A 9,457-nucleotide genomic window follows, 5' to 3' on the forward strand; every position below is an offset into this window, starting at 1 on the left:
AAGACAGGAACCTAAACGGAAGGCACCACTGCTTGCAAAACCTTTCTCCCAAAAATAGCCTCCGAAGAAGCAAAAGTATCAAATTTATAAAATTTTGAAAAGGTATGAAGCAACAACCAAGTCACAGCCTTACAAATCTGTTCAACAGAAGCATCATTTTTAAAAGCCCATGTGGAAGCTACCGATCTAGTAGAATGAGCTGTAATACTTTCAGGAGGCTGCTGTCCAGCAGTCTCATAAGCCAAACGGATGATGCTTTTCAGCCAAAAGGAAAGAGAAGTCGCCGTAGCCTTTTGACCCCTACGCTTTCTAGAATAGACAACAAACAAAGAAGAATCTTTGGTTGCCTGCAAATAAAATTTCAAAGCACGAACCACGTCCAAGTTGTGCAACAGACGTTCCTTCTTACAAGAAGGATTAGGACACAGAGAAGGAACAACAATTTCTTGATTGATATTCCTGTTAGTAACAACCTTAGGTAGGAACCCAGGCTTGGTACGCAAAACCACCTTATCAGCAAGGAACACCAGATAAGGTGAGTCACATTGTAATGCAGATAGTTCAGAAACTCTTTGAGCTGAAGAGATAGCAACTAGGAACAAAACTTTCCAAGATAAAAGCTTAATATCTATGGAATGCATGGGTTCAAACGGAACCCCCTGAAGAACTCTAAGAACTAAATTTAGTCTCCATGGCGGAGCAATAGGTTTAAACACAGGCTTAATTCTAACTAAAGCCTGACAAAAAGCCCGAACATATGTAACATCTGCCAGAGGCTTGTGCAAAAAAAATAGACAGAGCAGATATCTGTCCCTTTAGGGAACTAGCTGATATATTATGATAAATTTTCCTGGTAACAGGCTTTCAAGCCTGAATCAAGGTATTTATGACTGACTCAGAGAAACCCCGCTTTGATAGAAGCAAGCGTTCAATCTCCAAGCAGTCAGTTGCAGAGAAATTAGATTTTGAATGGACCTTGAATCAGAAGGTCCTGTCTCAATGGCAGAGACCATGGTGGAAGGGATGACATGTCCACCAGGTCTGCATACCAAGTCCTGCGTGGCCACGCAGGCGCTATCAAAATCACTGATGCAAGCGAGCAAACGGAACTATGTCCATTGCCGCTACCATTAGTCCGATTACCTCCATACACTGAGCCACTGACGGCCGAGGAATGGAATGAAGAGCTTGGCAGGTAAACAAAATATTTGATTTCCTGACCTCCATCAGAAATATTTTCATGTCCACAGAGTCTATCAGAGTCACTAGAAATGAAACTCTTGTGAGGGGGGGAATAGAACTCTTTTCTACGTTCACTTTCCACCCCTGAGACCTTGGAAAGGCCAACACTAAGTCCGTGTGAGACTTGGCTAGTTGAAAGGACAACGCTTGAATTAGAATGTTGTCTAGATAAGGCGCCACTGCTATGCCCCGTGGCCTTAGAACCGCCAGAAGGGACTCTAGCACCTTTGTGAAGATTCGCGGCGCCGTGGCCAACCCGAAAGGAAGAGCCACGAACTGATAATGCTTGTCCAGAAAGGCGAACCTGAGGAACTGGTGATGATCTTTGTGGATAGGAATGTGTAGATATGCATACTTTAAGTCCACGGTGGTCATATATTGACCCTCCTGGATCAATGGTAAGATAGTCCGAATGGTCTCCATCTTGAAAGATGGAACTCTTAGGAATTGGTTTAGGATCTTGATAGCCAGAATTGGTCTGAAGGTTCCCTCCTTTTTGGGAACTATAAATATATTGGAGTAGAACCCCTGCCCCTGTTCTGCTTTTGGAACTGGCAGATCACTCCCATGGTAAAAAGGTCTTCTACACAGCATAAAAACGCCTCTCTTTTTGTCGGGTTTACAGACAATTGAGAAAGATGGAACCTCCCCCTTGGAGGGGAATCCTTGAAATCTAGAAGGTATCCCTGGGTTACAATTTCTACTGCCCAGGAATCCTGAACATCTCTTGCCCAGGCCTGAGCAAAGAGAGAGAGTCTGTCCCCTACTAGATCCGGTACCGGATCGGGGGCTACCCTTTCATGCTGACTTAGTGTCAGCAGCAGGCTTTTTGGCCTGTTTACCCTTGTTCCAAGCCTGATTAGGTCTCCAGGTTGGCTTGGATTGAGCAAAGTTCCCCTCTTGCTTTGCAGCAGGGGAAGAGGTAGAGGGACCACTTTTGAAGTTTCGAAAGGAATGAAAATTATTTTGTTTGGTCCTTGTCTTATTTGACTTATCCTGAGGGAGGGTATGACCCTTCCCTCCAGTAATGTCTGAAATGATCTCTTTCAATGCAGGCCCGAATAGGGTCTTACCTTTGAAAGGGATGGACAAAAGCTTAGATTTAGATGACACATCAGCTGACCAGGACTTAAGCCATAACGCTCTACGCGCTAAAATGTCAAAACCTGAATTCTAACCACTAATTTAGCAAGATGAAAAGCGGCGTCTGTAATAAAATAATTAGCCAACTTGAGAGCCTTAATTCTGTCCAAAATATTATCTAGTGGGGTCTCCATCTGAAGAGCCTCTTCTAGAGCCTCAAACCAAAAGGCAGCTGCAGTGGTTACAGGAACAATGCATGCTATAGGTTAAAGAAGAAAACCCTGATGAACAAACATTTTCTTTAGGAGACCCTCTAATTTTTTATCCATAGGATCAATGAAAGCACAACTGTCTTCAATAGGTATAGTTGTACGCTTAGCCAGGGTAGAAATTGCTCCCTCCACCTTAGGGACCGTCTGCCATGAGTCCTTTATGGTGTCAGAAATGGGAAACATTTTCTTAAAAACAGGAGGGGGAGAGAACGGAATACCTGGTTTACCCCACTCCTTAGTAACAATGTCCGAAATCCTCTAAGAGACCGGAAACACATTAGTGTAAACAGGAATCTCTAAATATTTGTCCATTTTACACAATTTCTCTGGAACTACAATATAGTCACAATCATCCAGAGTAGCTAAAACCTCCCTGAGCAATAAGCGGAGGTGCTCTAGCTTAAATTTAAATGCCGTCATATCTGAATCTGTCTGAGAGAACATCTTTCCTGAATCAGAAATCTCTCCCTAAGACAGCAAATCCCTCATCCCTACTTCAGAACATTGTAAGGGAATATCGGATACGGCTACTAAAGCGTCAGAAGGCTCAGCATTTGTTCTTAACCCAGAGCTACTCCGCTTCCCTTGCAACCCAGGCAGCTTAGATAAAACCTCTGTGAGGGTAGTATTCATAACTGAAACCTTGCAAGGTGAAAGAATTAGACGCACTAGAAGTACTTGGTGTCGCTTGTGCGGGCGTTACTGGTTGTGACACTTGGGGAGAACTAGATGGCAAAACCTGATTTCCTTCTGTCTGAGAATCATCTAATGCCAAACTTTTATAAGTTAAAATATGCTGTTTGCAATTTATAGACATATCAGTACAAGTGGGACACATTCTAAGAGGGGGTTCCACAATGGCTTCTAAACAAATTGAACAATGAGTTTCCTCAGTGTCAGACATGTTTAACAGACTAGTAATAAAGCAAGCAAGCTTGGAAAACACTTTATTTAATGGAAAAAAAACACAATTTGGTACGGTACTGTGCCTTTAAGAGAAAAAAAGGCATACACAAACTGCAAAACAGGTTGAAATTGCTTCAATTTTTCTGAAATTTTAACAGTGTACCCACTAAGCTTTAGAAGTATTGCACCACAAGTTAATAAGCAATAAACCCCCAAATGAAAAAAATAGATTGAAATATGTCTAAAACCAGTTAAAACCCCCTAAACCTAAAGCACCTTGCCACAGCTCTGCTGTGGCCCTACCTGCCCTTAGGAAGCGATAATATGGGGTTTAAAGCTTCAATTAGTCCCTCAGAAGACTATCAGGGCCTCAGGAGAAGTTGCTTGCTGCTTGTAAATGTAGGCCCCGCCCACCTCGCTCGATGTTGCTAGGGCCTACACAAAACTAACAAACCCTGCCTGAAAGCCATGTGGGTTATAAACAACCGCAAAGAACCCTCAAGCAAATGTCCCATAAAACAGAAAACGTTACTCCCAGACACAAAAACGTTTGTCCCAAATTCACATAACAAACTGAGTGCCCACAAAAAATTAACCCTTTATGCAAGCTAGTAAAAACCTCTGATAACACTAGGATTACTGCTTACCCTTCCCCTAATGGGGATACTGTCAGCCTTTCTGAGTTAACACAGTCTCTGCAGAAAATATGACTGAACATACCTCATTGCTGTATAGCAAGAAACCGTTCCTCACACTGAAGTTTTCCTGTACTCCTCCGCTCATGTGGGAACAGCAGTGGATCTTAGTTACAAATGCTAAGATCATCATCCTCCAGGCAGAAATCTTCATCTATGTCCTGCCTGAGTGTAAGTAGTACAACACCGGTACTATTTAAAAATAACAAACACTTGATTGAAGATAAAATAAAACCAACAGTTCAACACTCTTCTCTTTACCCTTCCTGCTTAGAGCCAGCAAAGAGAATGACTGGGGGTGGAGTTAAGGGGGAAGCTATATAGACAGCTCTGCTGTGGTGCTCTCTTTGCTACTTCCTGTCAGGAAGGACAATATCCCACAAGTTAGGATGAATCCGTGGACTCGGTACATCTTGCAAAAGAAAAACATTTTTGCGCCAATCAACATCCGGAAATGACGCAACTCGCTTTATAACAAGCGCAACTTTACGCCAAACAACCTAACGTCAATAAAGACACAGGAAATTATGAAACTTGTGACACTATAGATGCAAATTTGCGGCCAAAAAATGTTCGCGCCAAAAATGACGCAATAAATAATAACATTTTACACCCTCGCGAGCCTAGATTTGCCTGCGAAATATAAGAAAAAACAAGTCAAATTGGAAAAAAAAAGACTAAACCCCAGGTAAGAAAATAACTTCCTAAAACATGATTCTCATACTGAAACTGCTAGACTGCAAAGGGAAATATAAATAGACCTGACTCATGGCAAATATAAGTAAATACATATATTTAAAACATTATATTAATACATAAAGCGCCAAACATAGCTGAAAGTGTCTTAAATAATGATACATACTTATCGAAGACACCCATCCACATATCGCAGACAGCCAAACCAGTACTGAAAACTATCAGCAGAGGTAATGGTATAAGAGTATATCGTCGATCTGAAAAAGGAGGTAGGAGATGAATCCCTACGACCGATAACAGAGGGCCCTTGAAAAGATTTCCCATGAGTGAAACCATAAAAATAAACAGGCAATACTCTCTTCACATCCCTCTGACAAATACTGTACTCTGAGAGGAATTGGGCTTCAGAATGCTTAGAAGCGCTTATCATAGAAGAATCATAAAAACCAAGCACAAACTTACTTCACAACCTCCATAGTTGTAAAACTAAAGTATGTGTGTGGTGGGAGGTGTATTTATAGGCATTTTGAGGTTTGGGAAACTTTGCCCCCTCCTGGTAGGAATGTATATCCCATACGTCACTAGCTCATGGACTCTTGCCATTTACATGAAAGAAAATAGCTGTATCTTTAGCTGATGAACAGAGGGCTTTAAAGGAGCCACCATAAAGGGGTCACAATAAAACAGGTTTCAAAGACAAAATAGGTACCCATGTAATTTTATTTATATTGGCTGGGATAATTAAATATACAGTAATCCTTTTCACCCTGTGATGAACAGAATTACCTCAATTCGGTGGCAACTATATATTTGTAAACTAAGTGTACTAATACCTATATACTTTAACTATTCTCTTAATGGCTCTTATTTGTGTAATTGGAATTTTGACATCTTGTTTACAATTTAAACTTGGCTTTCGTAAATTACTATATGCTGTATGTTAAATACAAATTTCAATGTTTTGATTGAATACAACTTTTTTTTCTTTGTTATTTAAAGGCACATGAAACCCAAAATGTTTATTTCATGATTCAGAAAGAGAATACAATCGGCTAGATTTAGAGTTTGGCGTTAGCCGTCAAAAGCAGCGTTAAGGGGTCCTAACGCTGCTTTTTACCGCCCGCTGGTATTTAGAGTCAGGCAGGAAAGGGTCTACCGCTCACTTTCTTTCCACGACTCCAGGCTACCACAGATCCCCTTACGTCAATTGCGTATCCTATCTTTTCAATGGGATTTGCCTAACGCTGGTATTTGGAGTCTTGGAAGAGGTGAGCGGTAGACCCTCTACCGACAAGACTCCTACCGCCAAAAAAAGTCAGTAGTTAAGAGCTTTATAGGCTAACGCCGGAACATAAACCTCTTAACTACTGTTCTATAAAGTACACTAACACCCATAAACTACCTATGTACCCCTAAACCGAGGCCCCCCCACATCGCAAACCCTCTAATAAAAATTTTTAACCCCTAATCTGCCGACCGGACACCGCCACCACCTACATTATAGCTATGAACCCCTAATCTGCTGCCCCTAACATCGCCAACACCTACATTATATTTATTAACCCCTAATCTGCCCCCCCCAATGTCACTGCCACCTACCTGCACTTATTAACCCCTAATCTGCCGACCGGACCTCGCCACCACTATAATAAATGTATTAACCCCTAAACCGCCGCACTCCCGCCTTGCAAACACTATAATAAATTGTATTAACCCCTAATCTGCCCTCCCTAACATCGCCGCCACCTACCTACAATTATTAACCCCTAATCTCCCGTCCCCAACATCGCCGCTACTATAATAAAGTTATTAACCCCTAAACCTAAGTCTAACCCTAACACCCCCTAACATAAATATAATTTAAATAAAACAAAATAATATTCCTATAATTAAATAAAGTAATCAGCTCTTTTACCAGCCCTTAAAAGGGCTTTTTGCGGGGCATTGCCCCAAAGTTATCAGCTCTTTTACCTGTTAAAAAAAATACAACCCCCCCCAACATTAAAACCCACCACCCACATACCCCTACTCTAACCCACCCAAACCCCCCTTAAAAAAACCTAACACTATCCCCCCTGAAGATCTCCCTACCTTGAGTCGTCTTCACCCAACCTGGCCGAAATCTTCATCCAAGGTGCGCAGAAAAGGTCCTTCATCCGGTAGAAGTCTTCATCCAGGCGGCGTCTTCAATCTTCATCAATCCGGAGCGGAGCGGAGCCATCCTCTTCACCCGTAGTCTTCTAACACAATGACGGTACCTTTAAGTGACGTCATCCAAGATGGCATCCCTTCAATTCCGATTGGCTGATAGGATTCTATCAGCCAATCGGTATTAAGGTAGGATAAATCTGATTGGCTGATTCAATCAGCCAATCAGATTGAAGTTCAATCCGATTGGCTGATCCAATCAGCCAATCGGATTGAGCTTGCATTCTATTGGCTGATTGGAACAGCCAATAGAATGCGAGCTCAATCCGATTGGCTGATTGGATCAGCCAATCGAATTGAACTTCAATCTGATTGGCTGATTGAATCAGCCAATCAGATTTTTCCTACCTTAATTCCGATTGGCTGATAGAATCCTATCAGCCAATCGGAATTTAAGGGACGCCATCTTGGATGAAGAGGATGGCTCCGCGTCGGCTCCTTGGAAGAAGGCTCCGCTCCGGATGGATGAAGATTGAATACGCCGCCTGGATGAAGACTTCTACCGGATGAAGGACCTCTTCTGCGCACCTTGGATGAAGATTTCGGTCTGGTTGGGTGAAGACGACTCAAGGTAGGGAGATCTTCAGCGGGTGTTAGGTTTTTTTAAGGGGGGTTTGGGTGGGTTAGAGTTGGGGTATGTGGGTGGTGGGTTTTAATGTTGGGGGGGGGGTTGTATTTTTTTTTACAGGTAAAAGAGTTGATTACTTTGGGACAATGCCCCGCAAAAAGCCCTTTTAAGGGCTGGTAAAAGAGCTGATTACTTTTGTAATTTAGAATAAGGTAGGGCATTTTATTATTTTGGGGGGCTTTTTTATTTTATTAGGGGGCTTAGATTAGGTGTAATTAGTTTAAACTTCTTGTAATATTTTTGTATTTTCTGTAATTTAGTGTTTTGTTTTTTGTATTATAGATTAGTTTATTTAATTAAATTTAATTGTAGGTAATTGTAGTTAATTTGTTTAATTAATTTAATGATAGTGTAGTGTTAGGTTTAATTGTAACTTAGGTTAGGATTTATTTCACAGGTAATTTTGTAATTATTTTAACTAGGTAGCTATTAAATAGTCATTAACTATTTAATAGCTATTGTACCTAGTTAAAATAAATACAAAGTTGCTTGTAAAATAAATATAAATCCTAAACTAGATATAATGTAATTATTAGTTATATTGTAGCTATATTAGGGTTTATTTTATAGGTATTTAGTTTTAAATAGGATTATTTTATTTAATTATAGGAATATTATTTAGTTTTATTTAAATTATATTTATGTTAGGGGGGTGTTAGGGTTAGACTTAGGTTTAGGGTTTAATAATTTTATTATAGTAGCGGCGACGTTGGGGGCGGGAGATTAGGGGTTAATAATTGTAGGTAGGTGGCGGTGATGTTAGGGAGGGCAGATTAGGGGTTAATACAATTTATTATAGTGTTTGCGAGGCGGGAGTGCGGCAGTTTAGGGGTTAATACATTTATTATAGTGGTGGCGAGGTCCGGTCGGCAGATTAGGGGTTAATAAGTGTAGGTAGGTGGCGGCGACATTGAGGGGGGCAGATTAGGGGGTAATAAATATAATATAGGTGTCGGCGATGTTGGGGGCAGCAGATTAGGGGTTCATAAGTATAATGTAGGTTGCGGCGGTGTCCGGAGCGGCAGATTAGGGGTTAATAATATAATGTAGGTGTCAGCGATAGCGGGGGCGGCAGATTAGGGGTTAATAAGTGTAAGATTAGGGGTGTTTAGACTCTGGGTTCATGTTAGGGTGTTAGGTGTAGACTTAGAGAGTGTTTCCCCATAGGAAACAATGGGGCTGCGTTAGGAGCTGAACGCTGCTTTTTTGCAGGTGTTAGATTTTTTTGCAGCCAGCTCAGCCCCATTGTTTCCTATGGGGATATCGTGCACAAACACGTTTTTCCAGCTTACCGCTACCGTAGGCAATGCTGGTATTGAGGTTTGAAGTGGAGCTAAATTATGCTCAACGCTCCCTTTTCTGAGCCTAACGCAGCCACTCAGACAACTCTAAATACCAGCGTTGTCTTAAGGGTGCGCTGGGAAAAAAAGCAGCGGTAGCACCGCTGGTCTTTACCGACAAAACTCTAAATCTAGGCGAATGTAAAAGAAAACCTTCCCATTTACTTTTTTCTCTTGGTATTATCTTGTTGATGCATCTGGACCACTATATAGTGGCGTTTTTTAAATAATATGTTTACAATGTTATTCATTAGCAAGAGCATGTTGTGGTCCACATGCACACTACCTACCTAACAGCTAGATTACGAGTTTTGCGTTATGAGTGAAAAAGCATTGTTATGCTTCATGATCCGTACCGCCATCTAAAGTCGGTAGTTATGGGTTTTA

Source organism: Bombina bombina, chromosome 2 (genome assembly GCF_027579735.1).
Source record: "Bombina bombina isolate aBomBom1 chromosome 2, aBomBom1.pri, whole genome shotgun sequence".
Taxonomy (NCBI): domain Eukaryota; kingdom Metazoa; phylum Chordata; class Amphibia; order Anura; family Bombinatoridae; genus Bombina; species Bombina bombina.